The sequence below is a fragment of the Rhinolophus sinicus genome, linkage group LG02 (genome assembly GCF_036562045.2).
Source record: "Rhinolophus sinicus isolate RSC01 linkage group LG02, ASM3656204v1, whole genome shotgun sequence".
In the NCBI taxonomy this organism is placed as follows: Eukaryota; Metazoa; Chordata; class Mammalia; order Chiroptera; family Rhinolophidae; genus Rhinolophus; species Rhinolophus sinicus.
The window spans coordinates 54,091,653-54,115,527 of NC_133752.1; the positions used below are offsets into that span (position 1 = coordinate 54,091,653).

Sequence of the window (23,875 nt, forward strand, 5' to 3'; positions counted from 1 at the left end):
ATGGGTAAAAATATTTCTGTCCAAATTCATTTATGCAAATTGGCAGGACACTAAAATGAACCCATGGGTGCGCACCAGCAAACGCAGCTGCACATGAGCGAAGGGGTGAAGGGCAACGAGCTAAGCTCTTTTCTGCTGTTTCCCACCAAGTCCACATCTAATGTTCACATTGTTTAATTTACTGTGCTTTATTCCTTATCTTCCCCATATAAGGAGAAACATTAGATGCGTCCTAGAGGCCTAGACAGGAAAGAGTTATACGTTCAGGGAAGAGTTGTATGCGATCAAACATCCTGAATGGTGAACTCATAGAAGACACACTGAGCCATACACTTATTCGTTCTGGTATATTTTCTCTATGCACCAAAGGACAGTGTGTTTATAGAATAGGAACCATGCTGCTTGAGAATAGAAACAGTATGTTTATAGAACAGGAAGCATTTCCTATCCTATAGGTAGGGAATTGTGCTAATCCTCTACTATTTTGACACTCAGTCCACTTACCTAGGTGTGTGCGTGCCACTGATACATGACAAGAGCTAACTCTGCTTCTCTGGGGCACTTGGCTCCGGGTTAGCCTTTAGAGTCTGTTTTCCCCCCTGAGGTATTCTTCCTGCTAAACAGCTTCAGCTTTTCCTTACCTGCTTGAGATCCATTTTCCCTTTAGCCTAACACATTCTCTTTCTCAAAACCTCCCTTCTACCCAGGACTGTATACCTGGGATGTCCCTGAGGATCATCTTCCATCACTGCTGGTTTCTTCTACTTGGAAAGCCCTTTCAAAAAGCCTCGTTGAGACTCCCAACTCGACTGAAGTGTCTCGGAAACAGAGCTCCACTGTATGATCGAGTGCTGCCATCTCCTGGCCAAAGTGCTGAACTCAGTCTCGGTTTGTCTACCCCACAGGTCGCCTTTGGGCCTTGTCTGATTTCCCCACCTGTACTTCCAACCAGGAAGGGAGAGCAACTCAGGACCACCCACATCTTATAAGGCATAGATCTCAGGGAATTACGTATAGCAATGTCCTATGGACTAGAAACCTCATTGTTTCAACTCCTGAAGTATTTCCCTCACAGATGAAGATCAACTCAGTCTAACCTGCTTTTTTGATCCTCTGGTCAAATGAGCCAGGTGAAGGGGTCAACAGAAGTGCTGTCTAGCTTTTAGGCGCAGACTTGCCTCTACACAGAATACAGACTTGATTTTTTCTGTCGGGGTTAGGTTGGTTCCTGAATAACAAGAACATGGAAGGCAGACTTCTCATGGAAGACTCATTAGAAATACAGAGCATCCCTTATTGATCTGAATGGGGAGATAAACTCTGCTTCCTCCAAAGACAAACTGACAATTGAAAGGGTACATTGAACTGTTAGGATTCTTTTGGTTGCAAGTAACAGGAAACCCAAACTATATTGTCTTAAGATGGGAATACATTGGCACAAACTGCAAAGTCTAAATTTGGTGTCTCCAAGTGACACTGGTTCAAGAGGCTCTACCTTCTGGGAAGTTCCAAACCCCACTTTATGATAGCAAGTACTTTATCTTGTATCTTTGATATATTTCTTCCAAATGGTCTTCTGGAAAACAAGTTGCTCCTTTTCAGCAATGTCTCCTTGGGTTTTAATGGATAATTAGATAGCATGCCCATCCCTGAACTGGTCACTATCATCATGGGTATGTTGGTAGGGAAATAGAATACCCTAATAAGCTGAAGTCAGGCCTATGGCTGAGGATAGCCAAGGATAGCGGGAAACTGAGGAAAAATTTCCTAGAAGAAAGTCAGGGGTATATGTAGCAGAAAATATGGGAATAAATGTTGAGGAAAGATCTGACAAGTCTCTTCTCTGACGCTCAATCCCAGAGTAAGATGATTAGCCTCCCAAGTTCACAACTCCTTCCTATTGAGGCATTTCCACTCTGAAGGTCCAGGTCTCGCTTAGACAGTAGTTACTATCCCTTGAGACCCATCAAGTTGACTTCCCTGATTAAGGATAAAGGGCAACAAAAAATATCTAGATCTTTGATATTGGTATGTCTACTCAAAAACACAAAATTTAGCTTTTTGAACTATTTTGGAGGTGACCATAGATGAGGGTATTTTACTTAAGCAACAGCTCCTTAGACAGCTAAGAAATTGTGGGCATACTCTAATAGTCACTGTGAGTACTCTCCTACTTCACATCACCCCTACCAAAGGGCTAACAAACAGATTCTGCAATACATCCAGGGCAAAACAGTGAGTGTATCACATTTCTAGTAAGTTTCCAACTTGACAGAAAGCCACTTGACCAGTTTTCAGAGACTTACTGAGTTGAAACCTGTGACACACGAAACTCAGGCAGAGAGGTAATTGGTAGAATTTACCAATTTCAAGTGAAGCTGGGGTCAAGAACCATTTAACCAGTTGATTATCTCCACCCCATGGGCTCTAGAGCTTACAACTCGAAGATTTAAAGCCTGCCTCAGACATAAGTGATTTTTAAACCCTCTCTGGGGACCTAGAGATCTCAACCTAAGTTTTCTAAGCTTCTTACATTTCATGCTCTCCTCCATTATCTATAGATCCACGTCCACATCAAGAGGCACCAATAGTAGAAATAAGGAAGAGCCCCAGAGACCACAGGAAAGAACTTCCCTCAGATCTCCTGTGGTGGACAATGGAATTGATTGACGGGCCCAGCTCATACCCCATGGCAGGAAGACTAAGGAACGTCTATTTATACAAGACATAGGACCTGTCTTCTCAAGCCACTTTGAGTAAAAGACTCCCTGTCAGCCTACCGAAACCTCTTATATGACTTCATCGAAGTCTGAGACTAATAGCTACCATTTTTCCTTCCCTACTTGTAGGATGAAGGCTCTCCCACCCCAAGGCTCCCTTCTCTTTTCCCTTAGAGAAGTTTCCTTCAGGAAATTCTTACAAATCCAAACCTAATACAAGAAATCACCAGTTTTCCCCCAACGTTGGCTCATGACCCTAGAAACCGTAAGTCCCCAAAACTTCCAGCATTAGGTACCTGACTCTGATAGAGACTTAGAAGTCCTAAATTTTCACCAGGTCTCTGCCTTATGCCAAACACAATCCATGCTGACCTAGCCCAGTAGTTCAGATTTTGGGGTAAAGAAACATCTGATTATGGGAATGACTCCAGAAACAGTTTGGAAAAGACATGAGATTAAAGTGATGGAAACAAGTACATTTCATGCCCTGCTCTAATATCGACAGATCTATGTTCAAACCAGGAGGGTCCCAGTAGCAGAAATAAGGGCCATGACTACAGTGAAGGCAGGCAAGTGGCAGTAGTTCAAGCAGAAGTAAAGGGAGCTACAAAGCAGATAATGTTCACAGCCAAGGACTCTTCCTCCATTCTTCTACCCCCTTGCCAGTACCAAGGAATTTGCTCTGTATCCTCTGAGAGCAGAGACTTGAGTCGCACTGAGGCCTCAGACCGTGTTGTCCACTGAGAACAAGGAAGGAGAACTTCCCCCTAACCACCCAGCAAAGTCACATCCCACATCTGCACCATCAGGTGGTGATGATGCCAGAGATTCTCTAACCTGCTTCAGAGAAAGAGATTCCTCTTCTCATGTAAAACTGTCAAAAATTTTATACAGAGTGGATGTGGCTTCAAAGATGAGCTCCTTTACTTTTTCCCACATAATCTGATCTTCTCAGAGCCACCACCAAAGAGAACAAGAACATTTGGTCCTATCATGTCATAGCAGACAGTGCTCTACTCAGATTAGCTTCTGATATCAAATGTTTTAAGGCACCTAGCTATCGCCTCTTTTATTCTTACGTGCCTTCTATGTCAAGGTTTAATTTCTTGTAAGGACCCAGATCTCAGACTGTTTTTGTTATAGAGGGCAAGCAGGTGGTATTCAAAACAGCAGAAGAGAAGACTTTTGGTTTCCAGTTCCACAAATATGGGCTTGAAAGTCACCACTGTCCTAACAAGTAGAAATCTGAACAGATGGGAAAAAGAAAAAGTCAACTCTTCCTGAATCCATACTAGGGAGAAAAGAGAGCAAACTGCTGCTCCCTAATTTGGAGAGACAGGTGAATTCAGGGAGTTTATTTATTGAAGCAGAGATTCACAAAGGGGAATACCCAGGGGGTGGGGGGAACCTGAATTGTACTTGACCAATTTCTGGAAGTTGACTACAGACAAGTCTGAGACTAAAGAACTTCAGGGGGACCCAGCCATAAGGAACCCTCACAATTTCACGGCATTTACCTCCAGGAGCTCAACTAGCTTCCTGCAGTAAGAATCTGAGACAATTCCCCCTCCTGTTTCTGGCCAAGGGAGAAGAGGAACCATTTGAAATATCCCACAACATTATGTTCTTCTTAACAAAGCCTGCACTCAGGGAAAACTAATACACCAGAACCTGGCTGGCTGGGGTATTATCTGAGCCTAACTGACCTGAAAGAGAAATACCCAACTCCACTCTAGCCATCATGACCCACCTACAACCTAGAGGGATTGAAAAACAACTGATAAACATGTGTGAACTTCGTAGTTCCAAGGAAAAGGATCGCTGAAACCCTGAGACCTAATCATATGGAATGCTTCTCCCACACCTCACCACATTACCCAAGTCCTATTTACAGCAATTTCTTTTACCCAGTACATGATGTCTATCATTAAAAAATTACAAGGCATACCAAAAGTCGAAATGGCAGAAAAAAACCACATTACTTTTTATATTATCTTCATTATACCTACCTTGTTTTCTTTTATCAATCCCCTGCATGGTATGGTTCCCACCACTTGGGCAGAACCAAAATGACCCTGATTCCTCAATGAACACCAAAATCTACAGAGAAAAATCTACTCCAAATGGCCAATGCATGGGCTCATTGGACTTCAAAGTAGAACTAAATACTCAGGGCACTTTAGCAAAAATAACAAGTCAACAGCGATACTAAGCCAAAAGACACTATAATAACTATTATTAAGGAAAAAAATATGATCCAAAGATTTTATAAAACAATGAACTAACTTTTACAAATATGTCTACAAGCTATTGTTAATACATAAGACTCAGAATACTGCTCCAACAAACCCTTCCTTAGAATCCACTAGAGGACAAGGTTAGAACAACCGAAATGACTGGTAAGATGCCAATATCGAGATTCTTGTCCCGGCCAGGAATTAGTATTAGATACACAGTGCACAGCAAGTACCAGGAAGAAGTGTTTCTATACTAATCACTTGTCTACTGCTCCCCTATAATGACCTAGCTCAGCCTCTGGGTGGCTCCCCAACAGTGGGCTCCCTCTAGAAACTTCTCAGCATGGCCCTTGTCGAACCTTTAGTGCATTCCAGAAGATGCTGCATTGGGTCTTGTAAGAACATGGCAAGAGATTTCACATGTTGTTCATCTTGTGATTAAGCCCAAAGGCTAACATGCACACAGTGAGGAGTCACATTCCTGGGAGAGGCGTAGAAAGGTATGGCATGAAGGAGGCAAAAGAGCCTTACCTCCTCCTCTTGTGTCCTCTTCCTCTAACCACAATACATTACCATGTTGAGGTCATGTCCACATCCCCTCCAGTTCCCTTTTACCATTTTCTCTGTATCCTCTCAGCTGGGCCTCTCATGTGACCTGCAGGGGTAGCCTTGGTATCTCTTCCAGATCACTGCCCCTGGATCATTTGACCTCTTTTGCATGTACACCCAAAGATCCAGATGTGCCTGAAGGGTTCTACTTCTCTCCACCACCGAATAAGGGTATAGTAACTATTGACCATCAGACATACAACTTTGAAAGCCCCATTCCCAACTGAGTGTAGTTTAGTTTTCCTCCATGGGATCCAAGTGAATAATGGAATGCATAGGATTTTTCCAGAGATCAGTCATCCTTGGCTTACCTACAAACTCCTATCCTGCCTCCCCTTTCTTCACTGTTTTCTCCTGGGAATGCTTCTTTAATTACTTCTATACAAATCTCTCCTGGTCTGTTTCTGAAAAGTTCAAACTAAAACTAACACATTTGGTCTCATTTGAGATTCATGACAACTCATAGCATTTTTTGTTTTGGTGATCTACTTCTTGATTTAGTAGTGTTTGAAATTAGACTGGATGTTCCCCTTTATAGTTTCAGGCTTCAGGGAAACCTATTAGAGGAAGACACTGCTCAGTCCAACCCTCCTTAGCCCCTTCCCAATTCCAGGCATAATAGCTCCTGATGATTTGACAGCCAACACAGCCATCGCTTGTGTCTTTGTTGTGGGGGCAAAGAGAGGAAGGGACTGCAGGAAGAGGGCCTGAGGACACAAGGGCCTGGAAATTTATGTTCCCCCAGTTGCAAGCTTTAGTCCAAAAGGGATGGGTGAGATGGTATCAATACTTTTCTTCCTTTTCCCTTGATTGGAACTGAAGTATGACCTATGTTGTCTCCAGCGGTCCTCTGCCATATTGACCTATGTTTGTCATCTGTAGGACTCAACTTGATATTGCACCTTTGCTTCACCTCCTCTTGCCCCTTATACATCTCTACTATCCTATGGAGTTTTACTTGATTGTATATCCTCACTCACAAATTCTCATCTTAGGGTCTGTTTCTACAGAGCCAAGCTTAACACCCATTCAACACTCCTGGCCAGACACTGACCCAGTTAAATCTTTCACAGACAACACCTGCCTCTCACCACAGGCTTCCATGTACTCCAAGGTAGTACCATCAACCCAGAAGATGCCGCCAACCACCTGGTCAGTTTGTATCTGAGCACCCTCTACTGGACTTCTATTTTGACTGCAAGGATATGACCCTAGAAAGCATGAGTCACTTTCTATGGGATCTAGTAGAATAAAGTTGTGAAGACAAGATTCCAAAGACATCCTGAAGTTGCTAAAAGAGTCCATCTGCTGCACCCTCTTCCCAGAATAAATGGAGTCACATCGTGTATGCCAAAGATCTGAACTTTGTCCTCATGGATCCATATACCCCGGATTCTGCAAACCATGAATATGCCCATCCCTGTAGTTACCTGGACCACTACTTCCTGGAGGAGAGGAAAAGGCCTCAGGAAGATATTTGCACCATCTGGTCAGGTGGTCATCTAAGATAAGCCCAGACTAGGTGGGACGTACCTTTGGGAAGCAACCTCAGACATGGCAATGACCACCTGAGCTTAGCAGCCTTCACTACCAGCTTCCCCATGTTGGCTGTCCGTTATCCAGCATCTTAGTGTTTTTGTGTCTTGGACTAATTTGGTATATTTTAGGTGGAGTAAAATCAACCCTTAAATATCTCCAATGTCATTATCACATACATCAAGTTATACTTTAAGTTGAAAAAGAGCCATTATCTAGTATTTTGCCCCAAAGAGCTACAATACTATCTATAATTAATAGGGTGTAATGGTCACAGGAGCCATACTACCCAACAGCCACTTAGGGAAGGGTGCTTCCTGTCCCTACAACTGCAGGGCCTGCAGGATGAGAGGTTCTGATCCCCAGGAGAGTAAGGCTTCCACCGTAAATATAGAATGGGTTCCAGAAAACATAAAGCTACAATTGGTCATGCAAGACACATGGCAGCAGGCAAAGGGAAGAATTACTGATATGGCAGGGGTCGTTGACCCTGAGCATTATAAAAAATAAAAAAATAGGTTTCTGCTAAAAAATGAAGGACTATGACTAGACTTGTGAGGTTGATAGGGTGCCTCTTAGTACCACCATGGATGACAAAATACAAGTATTGCAGCAATAACAACCTGACAAGAACAAGATAACCAGGTGCCCGGACCTCTTATGGTCTGGACACCTTAGTGGTTAAGCATTCCGATCCAAACTATTGATAGAGGCAAAGGGGAATCTAGAATGAGTAAAGAGGGAAATGAATATCCATTACATTACTAAGGATTAGTTTCAGGACAGTAGCTTGTCACACTAATCATCTTATTTTACATTTACTTAAGGTTGATTCAAGATGGTAATCAGTTAAGACAAGTGAACTCAATATGGGGCACAAGCAGATCCAAATGTTTATGACGTAGACTGAGCAGATACCTAGCTCCTCTTGCTTATTTACTCAGCCCACCCAAACTCACCTGCCAATAGTTCTACAAGCCAGTTGCTTTCTGTGTCTCTGCTAGTGTTCTGCCACAGGACCAGCTTGCCAAGAGTGCTAGGGGTGAGTTCCCCAGTGAGAACTCCCAATCAGTGAGGGGAAGGAGTTGGTCCTCTGCCCCCTAGCAGTCTACATAGATCATTCCCCAGAACTATCCCACCAGTGGGTCATCAGGAGAATTGGCCCAAGTTGTCACAGTGGTCACCTACTAATACAGTTTATTGTTGTAAAGCCCTCCCTGTGTCACTTCCCTAAACTCACTGCACTTCCAAGAAATACCTCCTCAGTGAGTTACTGACACCCAAATCCTTTTTTCTGGGTCTGCGTTTTGAAAACCCTGACTAAGCAAGAGTTAAATCTTAATTGGGATGAAGGCTATGCTCAGGTAGAAACAGTCAAAGTAGCTCAAGTAATTGACATTTAACTGGAGCTCAAGAGTTGAGGTCATGTTAGGAAGAGAAAGGATGTAGGATTTTTGTCCACCTCAGCATAAGATAGATTTAGGCATTCTAGACCTGTATGTCTGCTTTTTGCCTCTCATCTGCAAAGGAAAGTCTTAGCCGTTAGGAAAGCTGTGTTGAGGAATTAAAGCAGGAGACTTGATCTTTTTCCTCCTTTTCCTTTTTTGGACTCTATGGAAGCTTCTTTAGAAGTGAATTAAGGAAAGATCTGAAACCCATAATCTGTTTCACCCACAGTGATTTTTCAGTTAAGTTATGCATTTGGTTTTCCATAGAAGAATACCAATTCGGCTTAAAGAGATCAAGGATAGTTTTCCACATACAGCAAGTCAGGAGATGAAACATTATTGATAGTTCTGCTGCTCAGTGGTGTCTTTAAGCACCCACACTTTTTCCATCCTCTCTTCTGTCATCTTTTGAATGCGGAATTGCCAACATGCTTTTAATTTGGGCATAATAATATCCAGCATCACAAGCATACTGCAGGCACAGATACAGAAAATAACTAAAGCCTTTTCTATTTCAACTAAGAAATGACTTTCCAAGAAGCTACTCAGTAGTTATGTTTGGGTCTTAATTCTCACTTTTCTTGGCTCTTTTGAAGCTAAATGTAGCAAATAGGTTTAGTTTACACAGCACTTTAAGGCCGAAAATAAAGGGGTGCAGGGTGTGACTGCTACATTAGCCAACCAATAACGAATACTCATGGAGGATGTGAACCTAATTGGAAAGGCCCAAGTTTAGAGTAGTAGGTTCCAACTCTGCTCCTAGGGCACATAAATCCCTACTCTCATTGCTTAGTAACTTTCTTTGAGGCAAAGAAACCACAAGTGCCACAACGACCTACAGACCAACGTAAGTGGACTCTGGGTGCTGGGGACTAGGCCCAGCACGAGGCACAACATACTCCCTCCCCCTTTTAGCCTCCAAGAGGTCACCTTTGAAGTGCCTGCCCAGAAAGCCCTAGCTCAGAAGAGGAACTCGTTATGCTATCACATGTACTTTGTTTCAACTGACCCCAGACACTTGACCCAGCAAGGCCAGTCACAGCATAGCTCAATTTCCAGGTAACATAATCTTGCCTAAGGATCACGTATGCAAGTACAAAGCCCACACCATGGACTCAGGCTTATCAGAAGGCCCCTGGCAGAAAATAAGAGGAAGTAACTTCCTGCTACTTATCCCCGACTCCTCACCAGGACTGCCTGAGTGTAACCTCATACCCAAGCCTTCTGTTTACATCACTATAGCCTATGAAAAACAGAATACAGAGGGTTTTTCTACTAAACCACGTCCAGACCAAGCAGACAGTCACACACTGCTGATTTACCTGGGTGAGCTACTAAAGATGCTATCAGCCTCAGAGGCCACAACCTGCATAAACACTAGTGTGATGGGTGCTCCATAGGCCCACGCACTCTTGGTGATGTTTCAACAGGAAGTTCTTCAGTTGTAGAATTCCACCTGAACCTGACTTTAGCAGATGTCTGACTACTTCACTCAGAGCCACACTGAGCTCTAAGCCAGCTAGCTAACCTTAGAGGGATGCTAGTGCCCACCATATATCACCATGGGCAGCACCAACATTGTAGACTGCACTCACATGACACCTTTCATGAGCATCTGCCCCTTTACAAGTGGAGATCACTTCCGATAGCCTTCTATAGTAGACAGAATAATAACACCCAAAATGTCTACATGCCAACTCCCAGAACCTGTGAATATATTATGGTTACATGGCAAGGAGGAAATTAAGATTGCAGGTGGAATTAAGGTTGCTAATCAGCTGACCATAGACTAGGAAGATTATACTAGTCCCACTGGGATAATCATAACGGTCCTTAAACGTGGTAAAGGGAGGCAGAAGGGTCAGTGCCAGAGTGATACGATGTAAGAAAGGCTCAGCTAGCCATCACTTGTTTGAGAAGGAAGGCGGCCATAACCAAGGTACATAGGTAGTCTATAGTAACTGAAGAAGTCAAGAAAGTGGATTGAATCTCTCATCTAGAACCTTCAGAAGAGAATGCAGCTCTTTCTACATCTTCTGCCTACGAGATGCATTTCACATTCGACTTCCCAGATTTTAATCTGCTCTTTTAAGCCCCGTTGTTACGTAAGCAATAGGAACCTCCTATCTTCTTTCTATTAGGACTCAACAATCTGTACCAAGAACCTGGCATACAAAGAAAGGCCCATTGAGCTAGAGTTTTTCCTAAGGCATGTCTAGCTCCACTGACTGCATTTCCCAGCAATTCTAAGCTGATGGTTCATTCAGCAGTGGGAAGCTCCATAATTACCACCATGACCACCTTCTGCTCAAAGAGCTTCAGACTCACAAACAAGGACAACATTTAATGAGCCTGAGTGATGCCCTCAATGGACATCTCCCCAAATGCCCAATCCCTCGACCCATACTACCCCAGAAATAGTCTCAAAGAGTCCCTTATACAAACAACTCTGATTTGGATCAGTGTAGATAGTACTCACCAATTTGGTAATTGAAAAGGCAACTCATCCATCAGAAAAAGTTTCAAATCACAAGGAAATGATTTGCATATCAATGAATGGCTCATGTAAGGAAGTGATAAAAACTTGAAGTTGTACAAGTGCATGAGGCCTGTATATATAGTATTTACATTAATACTTGAAGTCCAAAAATAGCACATTTTAAGATCAGTGAAAAGCCCACTAACGCAAGTGTTCCAGATATTGGATAGCTAAACCTCTTCAACTTTTAATAGATATTAGGTTTTTTCACAAAAGCCCCTCAAAACTCAAAGTGGATTCCTTTGTGTTGGGACCGGGTCCAAGAGCAGTAGAACCAGGCTCTCGGTCCCACATGGAAAAGTACTGGCTTGGTTATGTAACCCGCACATGCGCAGGACACATCCCTATGTAAGGACTTATGTAACCAGTCGGCCATCAGCTTTAACCTGTTGGCCATCAGCTATAAAGCTATTGGGGCTGCTCCAGCAAGTGCGGATGCTGGCTTCCTGTGACTCTCCCGGCTGCCTTGAGAATGTAACTGTAGTATGAACCCTCTCTCTATGGCTCCGTTGTCCTCTTTCGGCTTCACTGTGTCCAATGTTCACCTGCCAGGAGCTGAGCTCCTGCATTACACCTGGTGTTACAATGTGGTGTGTTTAGTGCCACAATATTTATACTTTTGTCAGTGATTTTGCTGTTTTAAGGTTGTTTCTCACACTTTGTTAATCCATTTGACACATTTAAGGTGATATTTTCCTTTAGAAATACTATACCAACCCATTTATCAGCTGTGATGGCTTTTTGGGGGGTGTTGACATGGGCAGGCCATAGTCCCCACTTATTCAGACACTACATATTGCTGTGAAGGTATCTTGCAGATGTAAGTAATGCCCGTAAGCAGTTGACTTTAAGGAAGTGTCTTCAACAATCTCATGAGCCTGATGTCATCAGTTGCATCACCTTAAGATCAGGGCTGTGGCTTTCCCTGAAAAAAAGTCCACCTGTGGACAGTAGCTTCACCTGTGCCCATGGGTTCCATCCTGATCATGATTTTCCTTTCCTGATTTCCTGTGGGCAATAGCTTTGTTCTAAACCATTTAGTTCTCAGCCTGCCTGTGGTCTTTTCATCTTGACTTCCTGCCCTAGTGATTCCAGACTTGCTTAGCCAGCCCCCGCAGTCACATAAGCCACTTCCTTTTATATCTATGTAACATTTATACTATATACACATATGCATATGTACACATACACATTCTACTGGTTCTGCTTCTCTGGCTGAAACCTGACTGTGAAAACTCCCAATCTTGAATGGGGCCCTGAAGAGAGGGCTCTGCAACAGGCTCAGGTTGTGAGCCACTATCCTAAACTCAGGTCATGACCAAGAAGAAACAGTGCAGGGAGAGGGCAAAAGTGGTACATTCATGATTGGACTTGTAGTCCAGAGACTAGGCGGAAACAAGAAGCCTGAATACCCTTCCACCTACCTCTCTTGTACCAATTCCTTGCGTTCAGCTCAAACCTATGTGTCTTGGGGATCAGGAGGAAGAGGAGTTTGTCAGGTACCTAAAGGAATAGAATTTGAAGATCAGGAAAAAGTCCAGGTAAGAGGCATGTGCATCTACTCAAGGGAATAAGCACAAAATCTGCATATCACTGACAGTAACTACCATAGAGGCAACACTGATCAGGGAAGCTGAGTAACAACCTTGGACCAACGACTCATTTCAAAGTTAAATGGGTGAGACAATGGACACATAACCATAGTGTCTACTTGTCTTTATGTGTATACACACCCCATCACCTAGAAGCTGATGGCCTTACTGATGGGTCTTCAGGAAGGCATTCCTACAACCTAAGTTGACAGCTTAGTAACAGCCTATGGATCTTGGACACTGTCCTCCAGAATGCCCTCTACAAGTTGAACCAATGGCTACTAAATGGTGCTTTGTTTCCAAACCCATGTGTTATATGTATTGATGACAAAGCAGTAGAAGTCAGTTTAGCCCCTCTCACCCTCACTCCCAATGATCCATGTGAAGTTGTGCTTGAGGCTCTGAGTGATTATATGTGGTTTTCTTTGATGGATTGGAGAGAGCTTCCAGAAGACACAGAGTTCTAATAAACCTAGAGTTAAGCAACTTTTTGATCATTTGGACTCAAACCATTACCCCAGCAGTGAAGGTAAGGGTTTGCTTTACTGACAAGCATCATTAATCCTGATCATCATGAGTTTGGGTACCTGCTATTAAATGTTGGCAGGAATTAGTATGTCCAGAACTCAGAATCACAGGAGAGTGTTCTGATGCTCAGTGAGAACGGACAAACTACAGCAACCACAGCCTGATAGTGAAGGTAACTAGGGGCTCCAATGGGAGGTATGAAAGTGAGTATTCCACCAGGCTAGAAATCTAGTCCTGCATAAATTCTGGCCAAGAATAAGGGGAATCTATAATGAGTGTTAGAAGAGATAAATAATGTCAATTACATCCTGGGACCAACTACAGAAGCACAGAATACAACTTCCAACCAACACTGTTGTTATAGAGATTGTGGCCGGCAACCATCTTGACACACCAGTAACTGACTACACTCAAAGGCAAGACAAAGCAAGGCAAGGCAGGGCATGGATGATCAGCTTTCTTGAAACTTTATCCTTTATCTCCTTGGCCAAGTTAGTCTGCAGCTGAAGTACAGTTCCACCACTTACCATCGGCTTTCTACCTTAGGCACCCACAGCTCCGATTCTCTACCCAAGGGTTTTCTCCAGCACCACGTGAGCTTTCTCAGCCTGTTTACTAGATAGCCTGCTTGCAGAGACAACCATCAGCAAGTGAACAGGAAGACAGTAATTGGGTGATAAGTACTTTAACTTCCCCATGCCTCTGAAGAACAATTCTGAAAAGCATGATTTCACGGTCCCTCTGTCCCCAGTGGGCTGTGCCCCAGTTGCCTATAGCAGTTACCCACTCAGTGTGCCCTTGCTGGCTTTACTCAATCTGCTGTCACTTTCCATACTCCTTCATTTGTTTTCTGCAACCATCCCTCAGATAAGTCACTTAAATCCTCACCTCAGAACCTTCTTTTAGAGAAGTCCACACTAAGGTACTCAAAAACGCAATACAAAAGTCACGTGATTGTTCGTAAATTACTATATAATCACTTATAGTTGTCTTCATGATATTTGAGGACAGGAGTGGGCATAAACTGGAAGCATAAACTATACACACTGAAGGGTGGGCAAAAAGCACTATAGAAATATAGAGATGGATTTTTTTCAGTCCTATCCATTGCTGTTGTCTTGAACAAGTCACTTCAACTTTTCATTTAAAGAGGTAAATTTTATTTTTCTGTGAATTCCCTCTTCAAAAGCTATCTGCAACAAGCATAAAAAAAAAACTTTAATGCTCTAATTTCAACATTTTAGGAACAATAAACTTAGGGATTCATTAACAAGGAAGGTAAGTATGTTATCACTTTCACAGCCATCAATAATGATTTATATTAGCATGTGTAGACCAACAGCTCTGTGCCAGTACCTATTGACTTTGCCACAAAGGCCCTATATGCAAGGCTTGAACCACAGCTGGTATGAGTCTTTGCCGAACACCCCCTGTGGACCAGCTGCAACCGGAGAACATTAAGAGGCATATGAGGAGCATCCCATCACTTCCCCATGTATTAAGGAGGCTGTCATGAGACAGTTGTCCAGTGTCTCCAGGGATTTATTGAAGTATGAACAGTGTTCATGGAAATCAGATTTTACTAAGGAATAGACAAAACCTCAATCAACCAACTCTGAAAAGAGATGGCCTCAGAATGTCAGGTTCACCTCTGTCTTATAGGCTAGAGTCAAACTTAAGAGGCAGAATCAAGAGTATGAGGAGCCAGCATCACCAACCAGTCTAGGTCTCTCGTGAGAGCTATGCTGCTAAAAAGCAGAAAGACTAGTGGGATAAGCCTTGAAGCCCATGGTGCAGGCCCAGATGGAGGTGCGGCAGCTGCACATGTTGGGAATACTCAGTGGCAAGCTTGACTGGTTTGAGTGAAGAATTCCTTGTTATCCAGCCACTGAACATGACGTGCTAAAAGAGGGACAATGCTAAGTTGGCCTCTTCTGATTTGGGAGGCAACATACACCACAATTAGATGTGCTACTTCAATTTGCCAAGTAACCTAAAAGCTTGAGGCCTTGAGAAAGCTTCACAGCAAGTTCAGCTTAGTCTGTCTGCATGTTTTGAAGAATAACCCCTAAAATTTTGTAGGCTCCAATTCAGAGTCACTTTCCCTAATAAGGACAGGCTCCCATGTCAGGTACTTCACAATAATAAATTTGAGGATTCTTCGATTCTCCCTGTAGGAACATGGTTCACAGAAATTATACAAGTAGTGTGACAAGTAGGCCATTTTTTTTTCCTACAAGAATCTTCCAAGAAAAATCAGAGACTAGCCAGTGGTTTGAGTATCAGATCCAAATATGTTCATATCTAAGTAAAGAGTGAAGAACAGAAAAGACAGTGCCTCTCCTGAAGCAGAGGTGAGCACAAGATACACAAGGCAAAGCAATAGAGTAAGCTACATACTTTAAGTAGAGTTTCCCACTGCTGCAGTTGGAATGGAACAGTGCCCTGGCACAGTCTCCTTTTATTTTACCAACATTTCTGTGCCTATTCAGCATAAATATTGCTGGTGATCTATAGCTTCCTGGAGATGTTTGGCTATGCCTAGAGTTCACCTTAATTTTCACTGTTCTTTGGGTGTTCTCCCTGTTTATATTTAATAAGGTTGTCAAGGCTATTTAGTTTCAAGATACTGCTCATGTGGCATTTCAGGTGTTCAGAAGGAAGCCTCACGGAAGCCTGCAAAGTCTCTCTAGGTGACCTTATTGACCCGTTTCTTCTTTCAGCTTTTGAAACCTTTGCTATTGCTAACTACTAACAAATCCCCTCTATTGAACTCCCTGGAATAGGCTCCATTTTACTCACTTGATCCTACCTGATACAGAGTGATGAAATCCACTCATGGAGCACCATAATGCTGGTGTAGAACAGTCCCTTTGAGGGCACAGGGAACTTACTGGTCATGAAGGATTTAAGGGCTCTCCTACCTTGACTCTGGCCACAGCCAAGCCATTTGGGAATTCTAACCCTGTTATTTTTGCCCTTATTTTAACCCAGTCCACTCTAGCATTCCCAGTCCACTCTAGCATTCCCCCTGTTAATGCTGGACACCCCCAAGACCATGGAGGAGGCCAGTCCTTTAGCAGTTTCCTGAACTAGGCTCTGCTGCACTGAGCTTAGTAGAACCCAACTACTCAACATGATGAAAAGGGCTGAATGATGCCTATCTTCATCCTGGAGTAGGCCTGTCCCCAGAGCCATCTCACTAGCCTACCAGAGCTTTAACAAACAGAGCTGAGTAGTGTGCCCGAGTAAGCACCAACACAAAGGCAGGTCTCTATGGCCCTCAGCCCACTGAAGTTGAATCTGGTATAAGGAAAGCAGGTACCTTGAGGCATCCAATGGTAAAAAGTAACATCAAGAAACTAATGGAAAGTTCTTTAAGACTTTTCTTCATGAAAGACAGAGCACCCTACAAAGAGTTCATCCAGAGAAAACTGCCCGTACCTAGAGAAGTGCTATGGTTCTAGTAGTAAGTCTAGGCTGTAGTCTAAGGTGCCCTGCATGTGCCTTTCTCTAGCAGACCCAGTGGTTCTAGAGGTATTTATGATGCATAAAGATTCTCTATCAATTTCTGGGAACACCTAATAGTCAAGTACTTATAGAATGTAGACCCCTTAGGATTCCCGAGTAAGGCCACATCTTCTGCAGAACTACTCTCCATTTGAGAGTATACTACTCTCATGAATTATACTACTGGGCTGTAGTAGAGATTTAGTCTTGAACATGACACTACGTGTTGCCTTACAGCTGCAGAACCGTTTGTTCCCCGTTCCTTTCCCAGGGTTTCACAAGGGAGTGCCTCAGAAAACTGAGACTCGATGGCAAGATATCGATAAAGCTCCTTTGAGGGGAAATCTCAGCAGACTGAGACCCAATGGAATAATTCAGCCCCTCCCCTTCAATAAATGGCGATGCTATCCCTTAAGGTTATGCGTGTGTGTGAAGGTACAGTGTGTGCTGGAGCACAATGGGGACTTTCAGAAAACAGCCAGCAGGCACGTAACTCACAGACTTTGAGATTAACAAGCTTTACTTCCTCATTTGTTAACTAATAAAAGCTGTGCGTTGGCCTGGGGCTCAGTCCTTGAGTCTTGAGTCCCTTAGCCCCGCTTGCACTCTACTCTTGGCTACTGTCTTTCTTAACCCTGTGCCGTCATTCTTGTTTCACACAGCTCTTGTCATGCAGGACGTGACATCTGGCGCCCAACGTGGGGCCCGATTCTGGGGCTCATTTGTGGGGCTCAAGAAGGAAGTTCGACTCCCAGTTGAAATTCAAAGAGGTTTCAAGGCATGGAGCCTGGGAGAGGTGGTGGCAACTACTGCTGGTAGGGTAACTCCCAGAGAATTTAACCAAGGTAAAAGGGGAATTTGTTTCTTTCTATGTGCAAGAGAGTGAATGTGTGAATGTGTGATTATAGTTCCACGGCTAAGGCTACGGAGCTTGCTTGAGCCCTAATCTGCAATTCCGTGGTCCAGTCATAAGGCAAAATGGTGACTTAGCGCCTGACGGCGTTAACCAGGCCTGGGGTTTATACGGGTGAACGATAACCAAGACAGGCTTTAAAGTCCTGAGAAGGACACGGCCAGACGGGCATCTGAATCCATTCAGAGTGAAAGTCTTCTTCCTCTCTATCCTTTTCTCTGTACATAATGGGAAATGTTAATAGCCAATATAGGTCTTATATTTGTTTGCTAAACACCTTCTTAAGGCTGGAGGAGCTCAAGTGTCAGATCAGAAATTAGAGGAGCTTCTCAAAGTAATTGAAACTTATTGTCCTTGGTTCCCAGATTTAGGGACGTTAGATTTAAAAACATGGGGAAAAGTTGGTACAGAACTCCAGGGATTATATCATAAAAGAGTTTCTCTCCCAGTAACCATCTGTTCTATGTGACAATTAATTTGGTCAGTTTTAGAACCTTTACAAGCTGATGAGGAAGATGCTTCCCACAGCTCTTGTCATGCAGGACGCTACAGCCAAGCAATATCTGATCATTGGAACCACCCTTGGTGAGCTGGATTTTATTGAATCTAAATCGTAAGATCAAGTAGAACAATATTTTCTTTTCTTTTTCAAGCAATCTTTATTTCTTTTTACTATAAAGACAATATATGCTGATTATAGAAATTTTAGAGAGTAAAACATGACCAAAACTAAAAATCACTGATTATTTTACTACCCAGAGATACTCAGTGTTAACATGTTAATATACAGTTGACCTTTGAACAGTACAGGTTGGAACTGCATGGAGGACAATAATTTTCTTTCCTTCTAAACTCTAGCATTCTAAGCTCTTCCCTTCAGCCAATGGTACTGCTATGTTCAGGAATGCCCATACTGGAAAGCTGGAAGCTACCTGTGATCTCTTACTTCTAATTCCAACAGTCACTTTTCTACTTGAAATATTGCTATAATGTTGAAGATGCTAGTCTGACCATAACTCTCCCTTGCCTAAAACCACCCAATGTCTTCCCTTATCTTTTAGGTTAGCATTAACACTCATATCTTACAAGAATCTGCTCCTCTCCTCAGCTTGGTACTGGTAATACCAAGCTGCTTGCAGCTCTCCATAAGATTTGTTCTTTTTGTCTAGGTGAAAGACACTTTGTTCTAGACCTCTATCTTTTCATCTGGGCAAATACTTCTCTAGATTTATTTCAGGGCTTTCTTTCCCTGACCCTACCCCCATGACTGACTTTGGTGCCTCTTCTTTACTATTAGCTAGATGATCTCTGGTCATCACCACATTAAACTCATTCCACAACAGTTATCTTTTACCCATTAGGATTATTCATTGCAAGACAATATCAGGCCTTATTCATATTGTTCTTAGTTTCTATGCCCCCAGAAGGAAGATTCTGGTGCCAGGAGCTCTAGAGGTACAGCTGGGGACCAGATCAGTTGGGCAGGCAAAGAGCTCTTGGAAGCAATCTGTTATTACTATAGCTCTTTATTCACATTAATATACACTAAAATGGGGGATTCGAGAACTATCAAAAGTAGGATCTGAGTTGACATTGATTTCTTGAGACCCAAGTATCATGATCCCATGTTAAAGTGTAGACATGTGGTAGGGAGGGGAGTCAGGTCTTAAATGGAGTCCTAGCTGAGCTATAGCTGACAACTGGTCCAATAGATCTGGGAACACACCCAGAAGTTATTAACCCTGTCTGAGTGTGTAGTTGAGATTAACATTCTTGGCATTTAGAATAACCCACATGAGATCCTTGGCATGTAAAGTAAGAGCTATCACAGTGGATAAGGCAAATTGTGAGTTTCTGAAATGTCCCCACCCCAACCAACATATTAAGTCAAAAGTAGTGCATGGGGGATGGCCAAGTTTAGTTTTATGCTTAAGATTCAAGCAAAAAGGTTGGTGGTCCATATATCTCAGTTTAATTCTATTTTCTGGCCCATGAATAAACTGAATGGGTACTGAATAATGACTAAACTACCTCAACTTCAACCAAGTATTAACCCTGGCTCCCAAGTGAGTGAAGTTTCGAGCAGTACATCTAGGTCATCTACTTTGTATGGAGAAGGGGCCTGAGGTGAGAACATACATTAAAATATGGGCAATGGGAAAGGCCTAACCATCTGGTTAGCAGCCTAAAGGGAAGAAGACTGAAACATCAGGGACACAATATTCAGTAGAGGGATAAAGATGGATATAGAAGGATTGGCCCACATTAACACACACCAGAAAGGATTCACCACAGAAGAGGTACTAAATAGCCAAGTAGATACAATGACTGCCACCTGACATTCACCAATCTTTTAGTCACACAGTATTTGGAACAGCAGATATGTGACTGAAGTGGCTACTGTGGCAGAGACAGAGACCAAATATGGGCTCAACATTATGTATGTGCTTTTACCAGCCAGTCTAGCTACTACCACCTATGGATGTCCAACCTGCCCGCAATAGACATCTTGCCACTTTAATCTCTCCTGCCCAGACTTGGCCACAGCAGAAATATTTTTAAAGGGTTTTTATTTCTGCCCTCAATTTATCCCACCCAATTGATATTCCCTCTTATGGCAGAAACCCAAGCCTCTAATACCTTACGGAGGGCCTTTCCTCCAAACAACCCCTGATGTAGACTCTGCTATTATGAGTTCATTTTTGACAGATGCAGTAAGAACTAAATTCAGCATGGGAAAGGAAGCTATGAACACCATCTTCAACTCACACTATCACACATAAAGCTTTTCAATACCCCAAGACCTTATCAGACCAGACCCAACAGATGTCATAGCCTATTCTCCCAAGAGATTATAGACTTAGATGCTTGTCTATCCTGGGAAGCCAGGACCACCATGTTCCCAAACCAGTGTATCTGGGAAGACATGCTTATCCAGAATTTCTATGCAAGAACACATTACAAGAACACTCGACTCACTTTCACATGCAAAAGGAACTGGCTGAGTTCCAGGTCTATCTAATCCCAACTTTACAGTAACTGCCTGGAATAATTTTATCCCCACCGTGTGAAGTAGAGCCTGTCCCTGCTGCTCTGTTGGAGCCACAAATTGTCAGGAGCACCTGGGAGCCTTGAAAACCCAGAGTCTGGCCACAATTCTGCATATCAATGTGGAGCCATGGATAGGAGACCAGCAGCAATGTGTAGCTGATGTGCCTCTCTAAGCTATCTTGTCATGGCATCAACTCAGACCCCAGGCTGGTATTTGCGGTGCCACTCACCTCTCTTTCCCCAGGTAGTTCTGAGCAAATTGAGAACTAACCAAAGTCATAGATTCAGACTACCTTTGTTAGTTACACCGGATCAGAGAACCAAGTTTGGAAGAAATAGTCCCCCTGAATCAGGCTGAATGAACCTTCTGACATAGGTGGAGAAGGCCTGCTTGATTTCACACTCTTCTGCACGAACTGAAGAGGACAGACAGCTCTAAAGTCTCAAGAGAAGGATTCAGCTACATATATCCCATGAATTGTTCCCAGTCTCATTAACCCAATTCTTCTTCTTCCCTTGGATGAGACGTAATAAGGGGAAGAATAAACCATTGAAAGGATGTATTAGCATTCCTCTGGGAAACGTTTCTTTAGAAGTAAAGAAAGGAATGGAAGAAATCTTCCAATGGAACTACACAAAGAAGTCAGGGGTGGGGAGAATATACCTTGCAAATTCAAACCTGTGTCAGAAGAAGCCAAAGAGGAACAGCAGGCTGCAGGTGAACCAAGAATACAAAGAACCTCAGAGGAGGGATCAGAGAAAAAGATCTATGAAAGATGACCACGCCTCCTGTCTACAAAAGACAGCAGTAAGGCAATGAAAGAGTTAGACTTAAGAGATCATTCCTTCATTCCTCTGAACTGCCACAAGTCAACCTTCACTGAGATATCATGGGAGCCTGGTGCCATCAAACCTGGGCACCAAAGGCCTGAAATTAGATGCATACAAGAGACTCTGCTTACCCTAATCAAACGGACATTCCTGTCACAGCAAAGGGGGCCAAGAGTCTGACAAAAATCACAAAGAAAATCAAAGGGGGAAAACGACTCTGGAAAGTTCTGATCCCCCTGAAGTGACTGCTCCCTCTGAGAAGGGACCCCTGCCTTTGAAGGCTCTACCACTCTCCTTGGAGGAGTGGACAATGTTGTCACGACAACTTCTGCCCCGGAAGCTGTGCTTGCCTCTTGGGCCAGAAGTGCAGCCAGGACTGGAAAGATGGAAGGAGTGGAGAGGCCTCTGGCATCAGGTGCCGTGGAGTCCATGGGCAAAGTCTCCTTGCACACACAGAGGGTTAGGTTTACCTACAAGATTTGTGCTGGGCAAGCCTGGGTTTCTGAAAAACAAGGGAGCGCGTGTACACACTTCTTGCTACCTGCCTGCCACTGTCCATCCCCACACCTGCAGGACAACATGTGTTGTGCCCAAATGTGTTCATAAAAAAGGTGTTAATGAAAAGCTTCCAATGAAATTACAATGCTAGGAAAAAGGGTACAGCTATGATTATAATTAATGGTAGAAAGGTGACTATAATCAACTCCTTGGTACCAGCGACAGCTAAAATCTAAGCTGTTCCACAACCTCTATGCTTCCTGCTTACAGGGTACACAGGCTAGTGGGTTGCAGATGTTACTCTCAGACTCACAACAGTCCTGAGGCTTTGTGGGTTGGGGTACAGAGACTCTCATTGTAAAATGGAATCACATTTCACAAGTTAGCATTCATTCTGGTTAATCGAGATGAAAAAGTTGTTTATACTACCAGATGATGACCCTTCTGAAATAGAAGTGACCTCAGCTGTTCTTTTAAAGTGGGAACCTGAGCTGAGCATTGTGAAGGGGATTTCCCGCCTCAGCATTCTGACTTTGTTAGGGGCTGCCGCTTTCTACATCTAAGTTTAACGACTTCAAAGTGTTGAGTATTTTAAGCCAAAGGGAAAGCTGTTCTTCTCTCCACTCCCCAAAACACATTCTTAATATACAAAACATTTTTCAAAGTTTCTTAACCTGAGATGTATAAATGGTGAGTCTCTGGGATAAAGACACAGGGCATTTTGCTGATATTCTTTCCAGTTGTAGCTATTTTGTATACTTTTGCTGCTTAAAATTTTTCAATGTTACTTCTGAGTTGTAAATACATAATATATTTAAATGTGTATAGAAAATAATTCATCTATTGTATTTAGGAAACTATATTCATTGCATGCAAATTATTAATATTCTTATCTCAGTAGAATTAAGCCAAAAAGCATGATTTTCTTAAAACCACTTTACTGAGGTATTATTGACATGCAAAAAGTTGTACACATTTAATTTATACAACTTGAGTTTGATTTGTTTTTAATTTATGTACTTAAGTGTGGGTTTTGGGAAAGATCAAATGTTTTTCACTCATCTTGTGTTTTCATGGTGATTTCCAACATTGTTCTACTGTTATGAATTGTAGGATTATGGGATTTCTCTCCCCTCCAAAATGGACTGGAAGGAGTGGTAGGATTGGAAAGAGACTGACTAAGGAAATAGGGAAGCAGAAACTAGAAAATAACCTTCCTAGTATTTCCAAAAGAATAGAAATTCTATTTCACAGGGACAGACAAGCCACACTGTGAGCCACACTTTTTTTTTTTTTAAAGCAGTAGTCTAACTCACTCACCCAATTCCACTGCCCATTCCAAGGGACCTCTTTAAGGTACTCTAGGTACACATTCCAATGTATTCTGGGAGAGCAAAACTGACTTTACCCACCAATAAAAAATCATCTTTTAATTGAATGTGTCCTTCAAGGAACTAACAGCTGACTCTTACAAAACATTGCAACAAAACTTATATTTGAGTTGTTGTTTTTTGTTTGTTTTTTCATTTGACCAACAATTACTGCTATGGTGGTCCAATACTAGAAACCCTACTGGTCACATTACAGATCCTTACACTCTCTTTCCCCTCTCTTAATATTAATATAAACCTATTAGATAATGCTACTGGGAGCTTTATGCCTACTATATCATTTGGTCATGGCATGGCATGTAAAGATGTAATAAGACTATAGGGAGTCAGCCCTACAAGGAATACATGGCCAAGCAGCTACAGAGTAGCCTTCTTCCCCCCATTTCACTGCTTTCTCCTCAATTCTACATGGTCTTCTGGCACCATGCAAACCAGTGGCCACTGCCTCCATCTTCCCCAGCTCCCATGTGTC

The 23,875-nt window shown here is 42.8% G+C and overlaps 1 pseudogene; it reads left to right on the forward strand.

Moving 5' to 3' along the window:
• Positions 1-9,659: 9,659 nt before the first annotated feature.
• On the forward strand, positions 9,660-22,163 carry LOC109439552 (developmental pluripotency-associated protein 4; annotated as a pseudogene).
• The last annotated feature ends 1,712 nt before the right edge of the window (positions 22,164-23,875 follow it).